Source organism: Perna viridis, chromosome 10 (assembly GCF_037379345.1).
Source record: "Perna viridis isolate PV_CMFRI_1.1 ecotype Kerala chromosome 10, ASM3737934v1, whole genome shotgun sequence".
Classification (NCBI taxonomy): Eukaryota; Metazoa; Mollusca; class Bivalvia; order Mytilida; family Mytilidae; genus Perna; species Perna viridis.
This window is the reverse complement of record NC_142454.1, coordinates 14,168,265-14,190,823: the sequence shown is the minus strand read 5'-3', so window position 1 is coordinate 14,190,823 and position 22,559 is coordinate 14,168,265. Positions and strand designations below refer to the sequence as shown.

The 22,559-nt window shown below is 31.1% G+C and overlaps 1 protein-coding gene and 1 long non-coding RNA gene across 5 annotated transcripts in view; one reads left to right on the top strand and one right to left on the bottom strand.

Moving 5' to 3' along the window:
* LOC148604626 (transcription intermediary factor 1-beta-like) overlaps window positions 1–22,559 on the top strand; it is a 293,163-nt gene that overhangs the window by 31,819 nt on the left and 238,785 nt on the right. The window lies entirely within an intron of this gene.
* LOC148604636 (uncharacterized) lies at window positions 18,437–21,006 on the bottom strand. The gene is made up of 3 exons (XR_015916126.1): window positions 19,889–21,006; window positions 19,396–19,517; window positions 18,437–18,666 (listed from the first exon to the last, which is right to left on the bottom strand). It is a non-coding gene; the product is annotated as an uncharacterized LOC148604636 (long non-coding RNA).

The window sequence follows — 22,559 nt, the reverse complement described above, 5'->3', positions numbered from 1 at the left end:
ATTGATGTCGTATATTATTGCTCTTCTTTGTGTCCTACGTAGTCGTCTGTAAACACTTTATTTTCGTGCCAAATCTTTTTTTTTTTTACTTAAAAAATATAAGAAAGGTCTTAATAACAAATGGAAAGCTGATATTGATATTGTGACGCCTATTGTTTTGAGATAAAACAAGCTTTAGGTGTTGGGGAAAAGAAATATATGTTTGTAATACCTAGGCATAAGTGTGAAATACAAAGCTATTCAACATTTTGCCGAGACAAAATGGGTCTGGTTAATTGCATACTTCTGTAATTGCGCCAATATAAGATGTAAACGTATCCGTGAAATGAGATATATAATTTCATTATAAGTCCGTTTGTAAATGTCTGAAATTCTCTAGAAAGAAGGGACAATGCAGGTGATATAACCAAGTCATGCAAACGCCGACAAAAACACAAGTACAAAAATAATAATAATAATAATAATAATAACACATAGAAAAACGAATAACCCTTTCCCAACTAAACCCCAAGATGTACTCTTGCTTCCTGTGAGATATGCTTGACGGTTGCAAAAGTCCGTTGAGAAGGAAATTAATAATCCTTGTTAAGTTTATAATGTCAGTGATACCTACTTAACATCGTAGCTGAAATGTTATTGCACTGGAAGAGAATTTGACTAACAGGTTCGTTGTGACTATCGTTGAATTTAGGTAATTTTTTTTCGTTGACATTCTTGCGGTATAGGGATAATATACAGATAATCACAAAATATTGGATCATTCAGTAATAAAACATCATGTACAGACAGTGGACATTAGCCAACATGCATTTTATTTGTTTTGTAAGTTTTGCATAAAAGAGTTGTAGAATCATAGCAAGTAAAGGTTTCCATTTTTTCAATTAGTGTATAAACTGTCTAGAAAAAGGTCCATTAAACATTTGCAGAGAAAAAAGTGAAATCTTAAGTGAATGGAATCTCTGTGACTGATGCTACATACGTCAAGTAAACTGAATATTAATTATTTACTGCCACTGCAGATATTACTGACCATTTCATTGACAATTTCTATTGTCTACTTTCTCAATATGGTACTGAAAGTTTGAAACTTAATTATAAGAACAAAGATGTGAAAAATGGAAGGTGTCTATGAATTACAGACCTAAATGCATAAATGACTACTTCATTATTTCTTCTATGGATTTTTGTGCACCATAGATCACCTCTACGATTTACGCTGTCTAAAGTCTTCATGGATTGGTACCCAATTAACCAGTTTACTTTGCTTTCCTGATGGATTGGTACCCAATTAACCAGTTTACTTTGCTTTCCTGATTCAACCCTTTTCTTTTAACATCTGGATGAAGATATAGTCAAAACATTCACCCTTCCAATTTCTTCGTATTCCAGTGTTTAATATCCTACGGCAAAAATCGAAACCAAGAATAAGTTCTCATTAACATCTTCTACAAAAGATGAACCAATTTTTGTTTCCACCTTTGTTGATAGGTTAAATTGCAAGCTTCACTGCCATTTTTCTTGTGCGAAATGTCCTGTGCTACCCATTATTGGTATTCCGTTATTTAGAGACTAATTTTTTGGTCGAATATTTCCAATATATCTTTCAGTTAAAATCTTCTTCGTGTGGTTGTTTCATTTACCATCATTTATACGATTGACGATTGGATTATCATCACAAATGATCACAACAATGTGGGACCACAACAACGTAAACAATTGTTTCGCCGTCACGTTGTTCACGGTCATTAAGAACAGTCTGTTTTTCGCGCAGTTCTGAAAGTGTAATCAAGGGGCACGATTTGAGTTGTAATCAAAAGAAGATATTCCAAGGATAAGAAAAGACAGGGAAAACAGACACAAAATGAAAGATTTTATAGAGTGCCAAACAACCCGCTTTCTTTACACTTCATAATTTCCGATATATTTTAACATAAATGGGCAGCATAAAATTGTCATCGGTCAAAATCGGTAAAACCAGTATAAAACAGTACAGAAGATACATATATGAACAATGAGTGACAAAAAGAGAAAAAATGCAACAAAAATTATGTATATATTAGTAACGAGTTTCAAAATGAATTACAATGTATGTGGAAGGTGCGTAAAATTCATAAAATTAAATAATAATACTAATATACATATATAATAAGATAGAGCTATCGAAAATATTTTTAAGGCAGCGTATGCGACGTATTTTCCTATAACCCCGGACAAAAAGCCTGTCTCTAAGGTAACGGTGGTGTCTTATAAAATCGGAATAGTCGCTACTATCTCTGACATACCTTAACATCAGGGAAATATAAACACCATACGCAGAACAGCTGGTATATATTACTGCACAATAAAGGAAAGTTTATAATTGTAATATCAAAATCATATTGTGTCAGTAGTCTATCGTTGAATGAAATATCGATATGTGAAATTAAAGGATCTAGCCACTTTACCTTTTGTTTTTATTTTCACGGTATTTTGAAGGAAATCCAATTCATAAAAATGGTAACAGATCAGCTAGGAGAGAGGCATAGTAAGGGGCCCATGCAGATCCTTTGCTAAAAAGTTGTTTTGTCAAAAGTGAGATATTCTTACATACTGATCACATATTGCTCGGTCAAATATGTTTGTTTCTTTTATTGTTTTGTAGTGGTAATATACGCAGAATCCACATATGGTTAATACTAGAACATTCGATGAGACCATTAAATACTTGAGGTTAGTTAAGATTACATCGTTGCTGAACGCATTGCGTTTGTCTTTAGAATTACTGGAATATCAGTTATTCCTACCACTGGCATAAAGCATTCATAGTATTGCGTTTGACATATAAACACGATGTTGATATTACCTTTGATCACAGGAATAACACATATGTCTCATGAGAGAGTAATCAAGGGAACCAAGGTTATAGCGGTAATCAGAAGAATGTAATCCAGGGACAAAGACCAAACATGGAAAACAGACATACACAACAAAGAACATGGACCAGGTGCACCGGTAGGGTAAGCGTCCTCTGCTTTTCTAGAAACACCCGCCGAGTTGCTCATAAAAAGTCAAGTCCGGGGTAGACAAACGAGGAAAGGAAAACTATGACCCGTTGAATAAATCAGTTTTCATGGTGCTGATGGATACACGATAACGATTCACGCGTTCATGATGACGACCATAAAACCTTTGTAGTGATGACTTCAATCTTGTAACAACATAACCCTGTTCCAGAAGCCTATTTGTTAGAGTTCTACACAAAACAAAAAGTCTGTGTAGTTTCGGCAAGCTCTGGCATAACGTATGAGTTATGAATACTCCATACGCAGGAGCCGAAGGGATGTTGCCACAAATAAAAGGAAACTTGACAATTCTGAATGAAAAGTCATTACGTTTGTCGTAATGTTTAATCAATAGTTTTCCTTTACCATCGATTGGTAAGTGTAGGTCAAGATATGAGGCTAACTTCACAGTGTCTGTAGTATCCTTTATCTCAAGTTCTTTTGGGTAGATGCGATGTATCAAATCCCCGAAATTAGGATTGTTTAAAGATAATACGTCATCTATATAGCGGAAACTGAGATTGAAGGATCTGGCCAAACGATATTCTTTCTTTCGGATCAGATCAGCTATAAAGTCAGCCTCATAAGAGTGAAGGAATAGGTCAGCAAGTAAATGAGCATAATTTGTTCCCATTGGAATGCCGACCATTTGTTGAAAAACACGTCCACCACACTGGACAAATATGTTGTCGATTAAAAATTCCAGCATTTTTTAAACATCTTTCTATGTATATTTGGAAGATAATTTGGAATTATTTCTTAGTATGAGGAATCTCTACCAAGAACTATATATTTGTATCTAGGTGTACCATCTTTTTTGGAAAAACAACGATGTATAATGTTTTTTAGTCGGGATTTTAACTGAGTATGGGGAATAGAAGTATACAGTGTTGAAAAATCATAGGTTTTAATGAAGGAAGAAATTTGAATATCATCTGTAATGAACTGGGCGTCATTTGGCGAGAGTACTATAGGGTACAGTGGATACCCAAACTTAGTGACAAAATCACGCAGCTGACTGCTTAAAAGACAAGATCGGTAATCTATCTTTCATTAGTGATGAAATAGTAAAGCCTCTTCGTTATTTGGTTCTCATTCATGCTTTTAGTTCCTTTATTCTGAAAAAAAAAAAAAAAAAACATTGTTCTGTTCAAATATAAGTTTTGTTTTGAAAATATTTCAAAACTGGTTTGTTCTCTTCGTAACTTTAATTAAGTGTCAGATGTTAATGAACGGAAAGTATTCCTCGCAGAAAAGCTTTTAAACCAGAAATATCGATACCACAAACTTATTTACTAATTTTGTTCACCGTTACAAAAGTTTGATACAAAACTAATATAATACTTGAAGGTTTTTAATAAAAAAATATCTTGTTCACCGAGTTCTTTACCAACACATAATCTATGAGTAACTTTCTTTCAAAAACACCCGAGAAATTTTATCAAGTTCCCATAATGTCTTTCATAAATTTATTCGTAAAGGATGCTATTTTCAAATCATTGTCTATTCTCTGAACCTTGATTTCACAAATGGATGTTCGACCCCTGAAAATATTAAATCTTTTTTAAGTATCAAATTTATTAAATATAAATCGTGTAAATTTAGTAATTGACGTCACATCTCCAAAGCAATCCAGTCTACTGATGCTAGTAATTTTGATGGTTTTGTCATTATTTCATATATTCAGTTCCAGCGTTCAGTTACTGCGAGTGTTCCTTAATCGAATTCTCTAATTTTGTCTATATGATGTATTAAATGAAGAGAATTCGATGTTTTGTTAATCAAATGTTATGGTAGATTTGTTTGTGTTTTCAGTTCTCGTTTGATCTAACATTAAAATAGTAGACATCTGCATGTCCGCGGTCAGAAAATGTTGATCATTAATTTATCATTGTGTCCTAATTTGTATTCTGTAACCGTTGATTGTAGTACTTTTGTTGTTGCGGCTTTGCAGCGCTTACTTAAAAATCAAAAATATTTTTTGGGAAGACGTTAAATAGTTGGTTTTGCACAACGAAGTGTGGTAATCAATATAGGTGTGCTCAAGACCTTTTGATGAAATCTGAAAGTATTTACTATTATGTTTGAGCTCATACACTGCTGCATTTGTTGCGTTCAAAACTTATGTTCTTACACTCCACAGTTGTACGTTTTGCTTCTATTTGGTAGGTATTAACAGGTTTTTGTAACATAACGTGCAAAAGTTTATCAAATATTCTTACCCACATATGACCACTACTTCTGATTATGGCCACAGGGTCCGGATATACAGATCTGTCAATGTTTTCAATAGAAAGATTGTCGAAGTTCAGGCCAACACGAATTTTTTTCCCTTTCAGAAACAAAAATGTATATCTTTTTACTCGCCACCTAAGGTATGTTACTTAAAAATCAAAAGCTGGCCATGTAAAAGGTGGTGCAGTTCAAAGTTCTTTGATGAAGGTGTATAAGAAAAAACGTGTTTATAGCAAACTTTAACGTCCAATAGAAACAATAGTAAATGAGAAACTCGGACTCCACAGAACTCTGGGATATGATGGACCAAGTGCATCGGTAGGGTAAGCGTCCTCTAGAGTTGGTAGAGACAATAATACTCTTATAGAAACCAATTGAATACTCATTTGAAAAAAAAAATTCTCCAATTTGAGATAATTTCTGAACAACTCTGCATGTATACAGTCCGACTACCAACTTTGTTTATATTCAACTTTTCATTATATGAAGTCACTTTTCGTTCATTCATTGCAACATCATATTAGTTTGATAGATTTTTTATATCCAAACTCGTAAGTTATCTATCCCAAGCATTTAATAATATATTTTAAGGTGCTGAATCAGATGAAGGTTTAGAGCAGAGTTTAAGATGCCGCGAGAATCTTGATTCTCTTGATTTGTCTTTCAACCTAATAAGTCTTTTTTTCAAAATAATTTGAATCGTATTGCTATACTAACATTAACTTGCAAGTCAAAATTTGTGTTTACTACTACCAATGACAAATATTTAATGACTTTATGGAAATATTAAAAATATGATTAATAGGATAAAAATTGATACCGAAATTTAAAATCTAACAACTCCGACATATACTGTCGTTAACAATATCAAAGCGTATCAAAATTCAAGAAATTGGCCGATACTTGAAATATGAAAATAAGAGTAACAACAAAATTACCAAACACTAATCTGACTCATAATCCCGTCAAGTCCAAATTAAATCTGGTAATATAGACTTAAGCCACCGGAGCAGCTGATATCGCAATGGTCCTGACTTAGAACAGGCACTTCAAACGAAATTATGGGTTAAATCTAGGTCACATAAGCACAAAGAACATTTTACAAAAAAAAAAAAAAAAAAAAAAAAAAAAAAAAAAAAAAAAATCATTACTCAATGTTGTAGAAGAAACTAAGTTTTTTTTAACCATGGACTGATATATAAAAAAGAATTTGGTAAGAAACCATTTAAGACATATTTCCTTAATCCCGGGGTTCAAGTGTCTGTTATATATTATGGAGATATTTATGGCGTTCAAGGAGGTCAGAGAAGTTAGTACTTGCTCAAACGTAGTGAATCAATGGTAACATATAAAACCATATACAGGAGATGACGGGATATTGCTGCACATGCAAGGACAATTTATGATATTAAAATTAAAGTTGTCTCTTTGATCATAAATCTTATTGCTGAGATGACTACTGTTGTCAAATGTTGACCAATATTTATGACAAACGTGATGACGTTTTATTCAGAATTGTCAAATTCCTTTTCTTCTGTGGCAGTATTTCTTCAGCACCTGGGTATGAAGTTTTCATATCAAAACTCATACATTATACCAGAGATTGCCGTAGCTGCGCGGACTTTTTTAATATCGCACTAGATCTCTTACAAGTAGTCTTCTTGAACACGGTTATGTGTACAAGTCATCACTGCGGAAGTTTTATTAATCGTCATCATGAACTCGTTGATCGTCGCGATGTGTCCATCTGCGCCACGAGAGCTGGTTTGTTTGGCGTGTCGTAGTTTTTCTTTCCTCTTTCGTCTACCCCGGACTTGACTTTTAATGAGCAACTCGGCGGATGTTTCTAGAAAAGCAGAGGACAACTACCCTACCGGTGTATCTGGTCTATGCTCCCAGTTTTTATTGGAATTCGAGTTGCTCATATACTCTTTTGTTTTGTATGTATTATATTAGTTTCTTTATGTTCTTTGTTGTGTTTGTTTTCCATGTCTGGTATTTGTCCCTAAATTACATTCTTTTGATTTCCGCTAGGATCTTGGTTCCCTTGATTACTTTAAGATATAATAAGGAAACCATTACATTACCTGGTTCATGTCTTGCCACATGTGGGTCCGATATATATCATTATTGTTGGGATTATTGTAATACGCTACGTTTTCATACAAAATACTCTTAATTCTTTGTAAAAATCTGGTTTCTCCTTCTTTGATGTGAATATCGTGATCATGTCATAATAACCAGATTCACATTGTTGTAAATTGAAATATAAAGTCCATAGTATCATTGCAGGTCGGTGAATAGATTGCAATATTATGCTTAAAAAAACTGTTTCATAAAATTCTCAAAAAAATAAGATTTTTCTCCAATTATCTACTTCAAGCAAATTGATTGGTCAAAAGTTTGGTAAAGGAAAATGTTTCAGGATAATCCCATCTCAACATGTTTTATACCATGCAAATATAGTGTCGTCGATATAACAGCAAAACGATTCAAAAGATTATATATATAGCTGTTATTACCACTCAGTAGGACTTATATGGAATCAATTTAATTGATTTTAAACTACGACTATTGCACACTGTTCCCATTCTGAAATGTGAACAGGGGTTGAATACAAAAATCTATCGAGAATACTTACCAAAATACCCGCACCAGACCTGCGACAATCGCAAAGGAGAGCTGTTGATGTTAATGCCTATAACAATCCTATCATGATTGTTTATTGGCTCTCTGAATTTATTTCAAGAAATCATATATTGTACGTTTAATAATAAAAAAAAAAATACTCGTAATATACACGCCGAATGGCATGTTACAGGTGAGCATTACTTGCAAATGCAAATACGAATGATTCAAAAACGTTTGCAAGACTTTAGAAATCCCAATTAATAATTTGAAATTAAGGTAATAAACAAACCACTATTCATTCATACATCATTTAAATTTGGATCTAAATTACCTTGTCCACAGTATATATATGGTTATGAAGCATTAATGCTTTCTGTTAGATAGTATGTAGTTGGCAGATTATCTACATAGTAGATTCAAGATTCTAATTCTTTATCACACTATGTAAAGAGGTTATCAGAATTCACACAATAAACAAATCTCTATCTTGATGTCATATGGATGATTCTCAAGGAAATCTTCTGCTGGTCAGTGACTGGAACGATGGCTATTGGTCAAATTTCTCACCGAATAAAATATTTCTTATGTCTGGGATAGATTGCATCTGACCTATAATTATCACAGACAATATTGAAAATTTATTATGAAATTGACCCACCATATTATATATATACTTTACACAATATTAAAAACAAATTTAAAAAAATAAAAAAAATTGTCATTCTATTCAGTACTGTGATAGTTTCTGTAATAAGGTTTAACAAACAAACGGTTTTTTGCGAATTGAACGGTAGCCATGTGTACACTGACAACTAAATAATTAAACTAAGGTAGAGCTGATAACATAACCAGCTAATAAGACATTTTTGTAATCACACTTTCTACAATAAAACAAACAAACAAACAAAAAAATCGACACAAATGCATCAAATGTGCTCTTCTTTTCCATTCATATCTAGCTAAACAATATTTAAAGGATGAAAACATATGATTCATAATACATATTCGATGATATGTTAAAGTTCTGAATTCAAATTATTTGCTAAAAAGCTTTAGTTGAGAAATAGTTCAAACCACTCCGATGATGTCTTGTTACCATGGATAAAATAAATTTGACAATGCATAACGTAAATCTCCATCTAGGATTTTAAATCATAAAATAGCGATGCATTTACATTAGGACAAAAATGGAAAAGTATGTCGTTAATTCACCAAGTACAAATCTTATATTAGTCTAGTAATTTATCTCTGTTTGGGAAAGGATGGAGTATACTGGTTCATCAGTGCTAATGGAAGTTTACGAAATTGCTAACACCTACGTCGAGTAAGAGACGACATAAAATCTAACCAACATGAGCACGATTTCTTTTAAAAATCACTTTTGAAATCGTGTGTACATCACATTAAATTATACAGCCAAGAAAAAAATATCTAGGTCAGGTGGTTAAATGTTTTCCTTTTGACATTTAATTAACATTTTGTTTATATTACCTTATTAATGTGGTCACCCGTTTCCAATTCCAAGTGGTAGTCTACATAACATCAGGCAGGAGTAAATTTGTGTACATAAAAGAACCCAAATATGTCACTTTTATTCAGACACAATTAAAAACCACACAATCAATATTAGATATTCAATTACTTTTTTCAATAATTGACAGTAACTGACAAGTAGCCTTTTTTAATATGAACTTTTTTTATATGCTTCAATACTATCGTTATCAACATTTATTAGTACATGTAAACGTGGATTTCTGGAAAGTCAAGTAAAATTTAAAAAAGTAAAATTCAAGTAATATTTCCAACATTTTCTGAATAAAGAATTGATATGAATTTTGAATAAGTTATAAGGGTAATTCCATTGCACATGAGTTTTCGATTATAATGAAACTTTACAAAAAATACTGCTTTTGATCGTAGTCCTTAAAACAGAAATATGACGTAAATAGAAGATAGATATAGAATATTGGACTGCAGATAATGTTACGGTTAAACAATAACGTGTTCCATTATAGAAAAAAAGTGAGAAAAAACAATAATAAACATTTTTTATGATTTATATTGTATTCAACTAAGAATACGTTTATATATAGTTGTATATAATTAAAAAGAGTTTTATTCAAGTTCAAAATATTTGTTTGCAATGATTTATACTTTTATGTAAGTATGTAAGTATCGATTAAAAGTAAAATAAGTATATGTATAAATCAAGGCAGATTGTCTCAGTTTGATAGAGAATATGCAAATTTAGGAAATTCAAAACATTAATTTTGAAGGCAAGTACAACTTTACCTTTCTAGGCTAAAGAAAAGCAAAAACCAATACCTGTCAAATGCAAATAATTATTTTCGTTATAAATGATAGCAAGCTAGATAAAATCAAAGCACATTCAAATTCTAATAGTTTGTAAATGTATGTTAACATTGCATTTCACCAGCTAAAATGAACTTCTATGTCATTAAGACATTATTTGTTAACATCCACAACAATATGTGTTCTGTTAAGATTAAAGATGACAGATACTTTTAACCCGTCATGACATCAGCCTACCACTTCAATGTCAGATACCGAAGCTTTTGTTCGTTTGTTGAGTAATACAATAAACCTCCATTCTATTAAAATAAAAATCTTTTTTTCGTCATTACATAAATGAGTACGTATTGTTTATTAGGAAACTACAATCTTTGTATATCATTGCTGCTGTCATTTGATAAAACATAAGATCTGTTTACTATCCTTGTCAGTGAAGATATATCTGTTTTGTTTATTTCAGGATGTAAGGATAAAGAGAAAGTAAGATAAGTACATGTATTTATTTCGTCCGACTGTTAAGGATTTACAATATACTACTTAAGATAAGTTTGTTACAAGCAATTATGATTTAGGCTAATGAAAAAAGAAAGAGGACAAGGCCCAAATTGTAAAATGCAGCTTATTTTAAAAATCATAAATTATTTGTTGACCCTTTGAGCCAGTAATCTCTAGATTAATTGAAAAATTGAAATGAGAAATGTTATAAATATGAAAATTATAGAAGACATTCTTTGTTGATCAAATATAAACATATCAAATACCAATGAACCAACACCTAAATAATTATTTCATAAATCTATCCTTTCCTATTTTGTTTTCTTTCACTTTTGTTAAGGTTTCCTTGAAAACTATATATATTATTTCGTGTGTATTTTTTCCACTTTTATTTAAGTATCGATTAAATGTAAGATAAGTATTTGTACAGATCAAGGCAGATTGATTCAGTTTGATAGAGAATATGCAAATTTAGGAAATTCAAAACGTTAATTTTGAAGGCAAGTACAACTTTGCCTTTCTAGGTTAAAGAAAAGCAAAAACCCATACTTGTCAAATGCAGATAATTTTTTTCGTTATAAATGATAGGAAGCTAGATAAAATCAAAACGAGAAAATTATAAAAAAAAATATGAAGGATATATTTTTATGTATGAGCACATTCAATTCTAATAGTTTGTAAATGAATGTTAACATTGTATTTCACCAGCTAAAATGAACTTCTATGTCATTAAAATATTATTTGTTAATATCCACAGCAATATATGTTCTGTTAAGATTATAGATGACAGATACTTTTAACACGTCATGACATCAGCTTACAACTTCAATGTCAGATATAGAAGCTTTTGTTCTTTTGTTGAGTAATACAATAAGCCTCCATTCTATTAAAAAAATCTCTTTTTCGTCTTTATATAAATGAGTACGTATTGTTCATGGTGAAACTACAATATTTGTATATAATTGCTACTGTTATTTGATAAAACATAAGATGTGTTTGCTATCCTTGTTAGTGAAGATATATCTGTTTTGTTTATTTCAGTCCGTAAGTATCAGGGAAAGTAAGACAAGTAGATGTATTTATTTCGTCCGACTGTTAAGGATATACAATATACTACTTAAGATAAGTTTGTTACAAGCAATTATGATTTAGGCTAATGAAATAAGAAAGAGGAAAAAGCCCAAATTGTAAAATGCAGATTATTTTAAAAATCATAAATCATTAGCCAGTAATCTGTACATTAATTGAAAAAAATTGAAATGGCAAATGTTATAAATATGAAAATTATAGAATTATATTTAGTTGTATTAAATTAAAAAGAGTTTTATTCAAGTTCAAATTATGTGTTTGCAATGATTTATACTTTTGACGAAGATATATAGGCATATTTATTCCTAGGGTACCAATGTTCGAGGTATAGGGGAAAGATATAAGTTCGTGAATTAGAAACTCTATCAAACGAATGAATGGAAAATTTTCTTTTCGTGGTTAACTAAATCCATGAAAAGAATGAAAATATGTTCCCCACGAACAATAGTATTTCACAGTATGCACTATCTATAACAACAAATATATTTTGTTTGATTAAGTTGATAAGCATGACAAAAATATAAATAAAGTAATGTTTATTATGTATGTAAACTAAACATGCTTAGGATTTGGTTTAGTTGAAAATCGATACTTGTTGTTATCATTTTAATTCGTATGGTTTATGTTTATTTGTTCATATTTGTCATTTCTGTTTTGATTTAATTACAAATCAGAAATCTAAATGGTAGATTATCAAGGCAATTTAGTTAATTAGTTTGTTATTACCATTGAGACTAGATGGTGTTTCTTTACTGAATTTGCTAATGACAAATGATATGACACGTTTAAATGGTGATCGAAATATGCAGAACAAGTTCGTGATATTGTAGGAACAAGGTATTATACGTTAAATAGAGTTTTGTTCATTTATCACGTTTTCAGTTTTCCTATATATTCTGAACTTTATTTCAGAATGTGTCCACAATGTGGAGGGTAAGTATGAAACAATACTATAACAGAAACATCACAGTCAGGACAAACATGTGTTATTACGTTTACAACTCATACAGGTTTCTTATACGTATAAAGGATTAAATTAGTGCAGACATTGTTTTTAACACTAGAAGTGTAACGTTGTTTTATTCTATTAGTTTTACGTTTTGATGAAGTAAATGTAGTTAGAGACTTTAAAGAACAGTTTTCATGTTACATTATACTTTAATTTTGAGATACAATATCATTATTTTACGAATACTTTGCAAAAGAGATACTGGTTATGACTGCCCCGGTGGTAAAATATTTACATTGGATAATATATTTCAGTTTCATATATCACGAGCATTATATTTTATAATCCATTTAATTTTCAATTGTTTGAAAATGAAAGTTGTTGCAATATGATATAGAATTTATTGTATCAACACTGTAGCGATGTTGCTGGTTTTAAGAGTAATTAAAAAAACAAATATTCTAGCGGAAATCAAGAGACTTTAAGTATTCAAAAATATACATATTAAAAATACACGATTTACAGGTGGTTTTTTATATTAACCTTTCTTAGACTCTAAGTTGTAATAAAATATATGGATAAAACTGTGTATTAAATGTTTAATATTTCTTATTTTTCTGTAGGTCTATGAAGTATATTGGAGAAATTTGAACAATGAAAAGAGAGAGAAAATAACCAAATACACTGACAAACGACAAAACTTGACTTGTTAAGTTTAAGCCTTTTTTTTTAAATTTGTGTGTTTTGTAGATCCGAGTTGCTGTTTTGATTTGTTGAGTTTAAGCTGTTTTTTAAATGTGTGTGTTTTGTAGATCCGAGTTGATTGTTTGATGTTTTATGTGATTTATGTTCAGAAGTATCATGTAATTGTACTAATTAAATCGTGTTGGATAATTTAAGAAACTCAAACATTACATTCATATGAGGAAAAAATCACTAAAATGTGAATAAGTTATTTCTTTCTAATTTTAACATTAATCCTTTGAAGGAGGTAGTTGTTTGTTTTCAATAAAGAATAATCAACCCTTGATTTAGTTTTTAAGATTTTGTAAACATGGAAATTGGTGAATATAATATAAAGTTTTTAAGTCGAGTTGTTCGTACATGCGCAACTCATTTTGTTTATTGAATTGAATTGAAATTTATTATACTGTATAGTGCTGCCGTTTATGATTTTAATAGTCTCGACAAATCATTGTAGTCTTAACCTTTATAACCAAGATATTTTGATTTAATTAAATAAGATTTAACAAAAAAAAAAAAAAAAAAAAAACCATAAGATCTGGATATATGGCTTAAAAAGATTGTACTTTATCCTTAGTGCATAATTTAATGTGCACTTTGAAAACTAAGAATAAACATAAAGATATATAAAAGCCCATCATGAATTTTGTTATTGTCGGTATGTCATACATACCCACTACAGCTCAGATTACGACTCATGTCATTTGGTAACAATAACAAATTTGGTCTGTTTAGGTAATTGTGTAATAAACCTACGGCAATCAAAATTCTTGCAGGCGAGGTTTTTTTCTAATTATGCACAGTCCGTTGAACAGTAAACGCGAATTTAAATGATGTTATATTTTTTCCACTTGAAACGACAGATGTATATTGTGAGTATGATTCCCGTTTATTTGTCCATTTGAATCTCCTTCCGAACCAAGTTCTATACCCGAAATCTCAAACATGTTTCATAAATTATCATATGTATGTAACTACTTAGATTATTCAATGATTGATGAGATATGTATACTGGATTATACTCCATAAAAGTCATGTTACTATACAATGGTTGTTTTATACAGGACCATAAAACAATTGCGGTCGTATAATATAATTGCTGCTCTCGTCTGCTACGGAGTCGTCTGTAAACACTTTATTTTCGTGTAAAATCTTTTTGTTTGAACTTAAAAAATAAAAGAAAGTTCTTAATAACAAATGGAAAGCTTATATTGATATTGTGACACCTATTTGAGATAAAACAAGCATTAGGTCTTGGGGAAAAGATTTGAATCGTTTATTTTCGCCATTCTGTTTCATAAAGCAGTAAAGATAAGGTTTGCAAAACATGATTAGACTTGAATAACATCACTAGTTCTAAACGATTAACATTGTGAACGTAACTGTATGCTACACGTTGCTCAGGTTAATTTTGCATACATGGGAAGTTGAATGTAATTATTCAAAACCAGTAACTAGTGCTGAAGATGGCGAAGTTTTCAGTTTATATATATGAAATATATGTTTGCAATACCTAGACATAGGTGTGAAATACAAATCAATTTAACATTTTGCCGAGAAAAAATGGGTCTGGTTAATTGCATACATCTGTAATTGCGAACGTATCAGTGAAATGAGATATATAATTTTATTTTAAGTCCGTTTGTAAATGTCTGAAATTCCTTAGAAAGAATTGACAATGCAGGTGATATAGGCAAAGACAAGTCCTGCAAACGCCGACAAAAACAAAAGAACAAAAACAAAATAATCATAATAATAAAATAACACAGAAAAACGAATAACCCTTTCCCAACTAAACCCCAAGCTGTACTCTTGCTTCCTGTGAGATATGCTTGACGGTTGCAACAGTCCGTTGAAAAGGAAATATCATTAATAATCCTTGTTAAGTTTATAATGTCAGTGATACCTACTTAACATCGTAGCTGAATAATTATTGCACTGGAAAAGAATTTGACTAACAGCTTCGTTGTGACTATCGTTGAGTTTAGGTAATTTTTTTCCGTTGACATTCTTGTGATATAGAGATAATATACAGATAATCACAAAATATTTGATCATTGAGTAATAAAACATCATGTACAGACAGTGGCCATTAGCTAACATGCATTTTATTTGTTTTATAATTTTTGCATAATAGAGTTGTAGAAACATAGCAAGTAAAGGTTTCTATTTTTTCACTCTGTGTATAAACTGTCTAGAAAAAGGTCCATTAAACAGGAACCAAATGAATCGATACACAATATAAGTAACATTTCTATATTTTGACATCATGGGTGTTATGGCACATTTTCAACATATAAGATCTTCTGCTCTGTACTTCATATATTAATGGATACAAGTCTGCAAAGTATTATATTAATATAATGAAACACTCCGAAAATAGTTTGTTTTGCACCTTAAATCATCTCTACTATTTACACTGTCTAAAATCTTCAAGGATTAGTCTTTAATTAGTACCCAATTAACCAGTTCACTTTGCTTTGCTAATGTTAACTTTTTTCCGTCAACGTCTGGATGAATATACAGTCGACACATTCACATTTTCAGTTTCTTCCTTTTCCAGTCTTTAATATACTATGACAAAAATCGGAACCAAGAATAAGTTCTCATTAACATCTTCCACACACGATAAACCAATTTTTGTTTCCGTCTTTGCAAGCTTCACTACCATTGTTCTTATGTCATATGCTACCCATTATTGGTATTCCTTTATTTTCAGCCTAATCTTTTGGTCGAATATTTCCAATATTTCTTTCAATTAAAATCGTCTTTGTGTGGTTGTTTCATTTACCATCATTTATATAATTGACGATTGAATTATTATCACTAATGATCACAACAATGTGGGACCACAACAACGTAAATATTTTTTTCGGCGTCACTTTGTTCACGGTCATTACGAACAATCTGTTTTTTTCGAGCAGTTTTGAAAGTGTAATCATGGGGCAAAATTTGAGCGGTAATCAAAAGAAGATATTCCACGGATAAGAAAAGACAAGGAAAACGGACAAAAAATGAAAGATTGGTTTAACCAGATTTTATAGAGTGCTTAAAATCCCGCTTCCTTTACGTTTTATTATTTCCGGTATATTTTAACATAAATAGGCAGCATAAAATTGTCACCTGTCAAAATCGGTAAAACCAGTATTCCAAACAGTACAGAAAATACATGCATGAACAATGAGTGAAAAAAAAGCAAAAATGCAAAAAAATATGTGTATATTAGTAACGAGTTTCAAAATGACTTCAAATGTGCTAGCTCTGAATACCTTAACACGAGAGTAATATAAACACCATATACATAGCACCTGGTATTTATTACTCCACAATAAAGGAAAGTTTATAATTTTAAAATCAAAATAGTCTCATTTGTCATATGTTTTATACTTAGAGGACTATTGTCTTCAAATTCGGGGTGAATGTCTATATATGACGTGGATGATATTGAGTCTATACTCTATCGTTAAATGAAATATCGATATGTGAAATAAAAGGATCTAGCGTGTTTACCCTTCTTGATTTTCACGATATTTTGAATGAAATCCAATTCATAAAAAAGTAACAGATCAGCTATGAGAGAGGCACATTAAGGGACATTTGGAATGCAGATATTTTGTTGAAAATTTGTTTCCTTAAAAGGGATATATTCTTGCATACTGATCACTTAATTATCGCTCGGTGAAATATCTCTATTTCTTTTATTGTTTTGTAGTGGTAATATCTTTAGAATCGTAGCCTAAAATATCCAATCTGTGAGCATAACAAGCCTTGCATCTAAATGGTTTATGGACAATTTCATTTAGAGAGGCTTACATTTTATCCTAGGACAAGGTTGTATATAAAGTTAAACAGTCAAAAAGTTAAAAAGATACACCTTTTGCAAATGAGGAAAAGATTTAAGATTATCTAAAGGTTTCTTTCCAGAATCCACATATGGTTAATACTAGTACTTGAGTAATCAGTTTTACAGAATTTTGACTGCCCTACCTTTACTGCGGACAAACTTTAAGTGAGGCGCGCGTCAACACTTTTTTGAACAAGTAGATGATCCTTCTATATACCTTTACTTAAGTGGAACGTCACGTAGTCCTCAGAGATAATTCAATGAGACCATTACAGATTTATGGTTAGTGAAGATTACATCCTTGCTGAACGCATTGCGTTTGTCTTTAGGATTACTCGAATATCAGTTATTTCTACCTCTTGCATTAAGCATTCATAGCATTGCGTTTGACACACAAACACAGTGGTTTTATTACTTTTGATCACAGGAACAACAAGATATGTTTCATGAAGAGAGGGGAGATGTTTTGAATAATGATTTAGGTCGATCACGCATGCAGCGTTTGCAGTTATGAATGCGACGTTGACCTAACTGTGTTTTTCTCTAATCTGACAGCGATAGAAAATCTGGTTCCAGCCCCCCCCCTCTCTCTCTCTCTCTCTCTCTCTCTCTCTCTCTCTCTCTCTCTCTCTCTCTCTCTTTGTCCTCGCTTTTGTTATAATCTTTAACTGCATTCATCATGATTTTAAAATTCTGGTACCAGATATCATCTTTCGGAGCTTCTCAGTTTTAATTATGTTCAGATCTCCAGTGATTACATGGCTAGAGGGGTTGTAAATAAAAGAAGATAATTAAGATTCCAGATCTTTCAGGGATACAGATTATTATATTTTTCGAAGAAAATATTCACAACAAATGCATTTTGCAGGGTATGTCTTACCGTAAAAAATAGATAAAAATAACTGACGAAAAAAAGGTGTACTGCAATCAAATATTGCATAATGTAAAATTATTAACAAGAGTAATGCTATTTTAATTTCATGTAACATTATGATAATTGTTTCAGTTATGAGGAAGAGGTATTTGACCTGAGTATTTCAGTAATATGAATAAATTTATGTTGAGTTATTTCCTAGTAATTCTCACCACCGTGTCTTAAATCACTCAGCTGTAGATTGATGCATTTCCTCATATTATTCTTAATTCATATTAATGCCTTGAATCATTTGTATTGTTTAAACTTCCGTTACCGTTTTAATAACATTTTTTATTAAAATTTCATTGAATTCTTTTTTCTGTCTCATAAAACTGTAATAGGTCCTCGAACAGTCGCAATGGGACTTTATCAGCTGTATAGGCCCTTGGTCAACACGACTGCCTCGAACCTAATACAGAAAAAAGGGAATTACTGGTATTTAATATAAGTTGAGAACCCTGAGAAGACACTGTTTTTTTTTTCTATTTAAAAAACCAAATCAACACATCATTATGTCTATGTGAAGAAAGTTCGAATTGATACAAATAAGTAAGGATTTGCATTAAAGCATTATGATGAAAAGAAGACAAAAAGCACATGTTTACAGATCTCATATCACTTCTTAAGAACTATAATAAACCAGACTATGCTTATGTCACATAGGTGGATTACATTCTTAATTAGGAGAATAACTAAACTTTTTTGGCGGCAAATATACTACTGTGAGCACATAACCAAGTTTGATTAAATCTAGAAGTGTGAGACACAGTAATTAATATTTGTTTTAAATATAACGAGATTAATTTTGTTTTCCCTGGACATTTTGTTATTTTAGGAATTTGATAAGCCTTAAGACATAGATGCTCCATTTATTGTATTATATTTGGCAGAGCTGGTAGATTTGACTACATTGTTCTATATTTGTTTTAAAGTATTTCCCATACATATTTGTTTTAATAAGGTATTCCGGTGTATTTGTTTTAAATGCTGCATATGATAGGTTACTCTTTAACATACTTGTAAAGCATACCGAAATTTGAAAACAAAATAATAGTAAACAAGTTGTATTCTTGTATTATTCTACCGCTTAGTGAATATTATGAACATAATTAATATAAACAGATTTTTGTATACTAACTTGCATAAATTGAGAAAGTCACAACGTCCCTGTGTCCAATGATATTTTGACATGGACAAAAACCGTCAGAACAAGTTCTAGAATTTGTCATTTGTCTCTTGTTTCTGTTGGTAGGAAGATTCCTTAAAAAAATTAAGTATATTTTTTTCGGGAAAACGTGAAAACATTTGTTTTTGCACAACGGAGGGGGGAATACAGCAGAACAGCAGATTTTTGTCAACCTTGAAGGTGAATTAAAAAAAAAATGAATGAAATAATGAAAATGTGTAATGATTTATTAACCATTAAAAACCCAAAATTTCATTTTGGACTCTTTTGTGACACCATTTCTGTAAGATAATCATTGAAATGATTTAACGTCATCGTAACTACAGCGGTCAATAAGTACGCTATTTCAGGAACATAACTAAGCATTCAACTGTAATAAACTTGACTTAAACAGAACTAAAGAGTAAAGTGGTTAGGAAATTGAAAGAAGAAATTTATATGTCACCTGTTACGAACTGTGCGTCATTTGGCAAGAGTACTATAGGGTACAGTGGATACTGAGTGACAAAATCTCTCAGCTGACTGCTTAAGAAGACAAGATCAGTAATCTCTGTTCCATTAATGATGAAATAATAAAGCTTCTTTCTTTGGTTCTCATTCATGCTGTAAATTCCTTTATTTAAAAAAAAATACAAAGTGTAATCTTCAAGTATATGTTTTGGAAATATTTGATTTGTCTTAAAAACTGGTTTGTTCTCTTCGTAATAAAGTGTTGGATAATAACGTACGGAGAAAATTCCTAGCAGAAAAGCTTTTACACCAAAAATATCGATATCACAAACTTATTTACTAATTTGTTTTACCCGTTATAATCGTTTGATACAAAAATATAATAAAACTTGCAGGTTTTTAGTTAAAAAAATGATTTTGTTCACCCAGTTCATTACCAACACAATCTATAAAGCACATTCATTCAAAAAACATCCGAGAAATTTATTTAGTTTCCTTAATGACTTCAATGAATTTATTCGTAAAGGATGCTATTTATAAATCATTGTCTAATCTTGGAACATTGGTTTCGTTAATAGAGATATTCGACCCCCGATATTATTTTTTTCTAAGTATTGCACTACATCCAATCTTGCAAATTTAGTACTTGATGCCTCCAAATCCAAGTCCACTTTGACTTGCCATACATGTGTCTTATTGTAAAATGTTGGTCTAAAAATCGTAGTCTGATGAGAAATTCTTTGCTTCTGAAAAAGAACAAGACTGGCAGATTTAGTCTGGTTGACTTTTTGACGGACAGATTTTTTTAAACATTACAATATATTTATTTTCTATTATCATTAATAGCAGTGTTGAATCTCGGTTCCAATTTTTTTATATTCTTGTCAGCAAAGGCCAGACATGTACTTTTCAAACTTAGGGTTGGCAGAATATGATATAACTAAAGTACATTCTTCAAAAAAAACAAAGAATAAGTTCTACATCTATGGTTACGACAATTGTACCTTATCCGAAGGGCATTATTGAAAGTGGAATTAAAAAAAAAACTAAGATTAAATATATATGAATATAACAGATATAAACTCTATCATGAATTTTGCCATAGATGCCTAATACAGTTCAAATAACGACCTAATTCAACTAGTAACAATAACAAGCTTAGTTTGTTTATTAACTTATTTAATAAACATACGGCAATCTAAATTCTTATAGGCGAAGGTTTGTTTATTATGCACATTCAGATTCTTGCGGAAATAAAAATAATGTGATCCCGGGACATAGACCAGACATGCAAAACAGACACACTACAAAGAACATAGAATTATCAAAATAATACGTACAAAATATCAAAAGATTGTGAGAAGCTCGGACACCACTAAAAACATTTCGAAAATACCCAGTGAGCTGCTAGTAAAAAGTCAAGTCAGGGGTAAGCGATAGAGGAAGGAAAAACTATGACACGTCGAACAAATCGGTTGTCGTGGTGCAGATGGATACACAGTGACGACCCACAAATTCATGATGACAACCATAAAACTTCTGTAGTGATGACTTCAATCTATCCAAAAAAAAAAACACACATTATTTGCATTTTTTTTTTGTGAAAAGATTTGAATTATTCAGGAATGAGGTTCCAAAATAAAGAAGCGTTTTCCTGCTGTTCAGATAATAACTTGACTAGTAAAAAGGTGGGACATCCATCAGGGTAATAACTACAGTCGCGAAAGACAAAGGGTCAGACATAAGCCTTTGTCTGATGTCTGGATGATTACTTGAGAAAATTGTAATGAATCTTTTAAAATTATAGCATATGGAAGTTCTTAATCTGATAAATTATATCCATTGTGGAATATTTAACCAAACTCAAAATACAAAGCTGTGTCGACTTTGAATAGTGTGATCATACTTGCCCCGGTGCTAGTTGTTCTTGGCAAACTCCTCGGTCGTATGAAACTATACCCTGCAAAAATTGTTTACATAGGTATGAACTGATGAAATCGGCTAAATGATAAGTTTATACTATAAGATTTTCGTTTAGACAAAACAAAATTTTGTCCTTTATTCGGTTCGACACATTCCGGTTACCCGTTACACGATATTTAGACGATAGTAAAAAGGGTAATAATCACGATATAACACTTTAATTGTACAAAGCGGCATTTATTGAGTGTTATATCTATTATTTCATTAGGCTGTTTTATAAAACTGTAAAGAATAAGTTTGCGAAATATGATTCAACTTGTTTAACATCACTGGTTCCAACAGTGTAACTTTGTGAACATAACAGTATGATACACGTTGCTTAATGTCATTTAGCACATACTGGGAATTAAATGCCATTAAACGAAACCGATGATCAGAGCTGAAGATGGCAATGTTTGCAGTTGATTTCTAAATGAGTTACATATTTGCAATACCTAGGCATAGATGTGAAAAAGCCAAAGCATTTCAACATTTTAGGAAGGAAAAGGACTAAATAATTGCATACGTTTGTAAATGCGCCAATATAAGATGACAACGTATCAGTGAAATAAAATAAATAATCTTATATATAGTTGGTAGAACCTCTCAGTGATGGATTTGGCTTCCAGTTTCGATAGATTTTGTTATGAGTACTTCTTGTACACAACTAATATTTTGATTAAGATATTCCTACATATTTGATT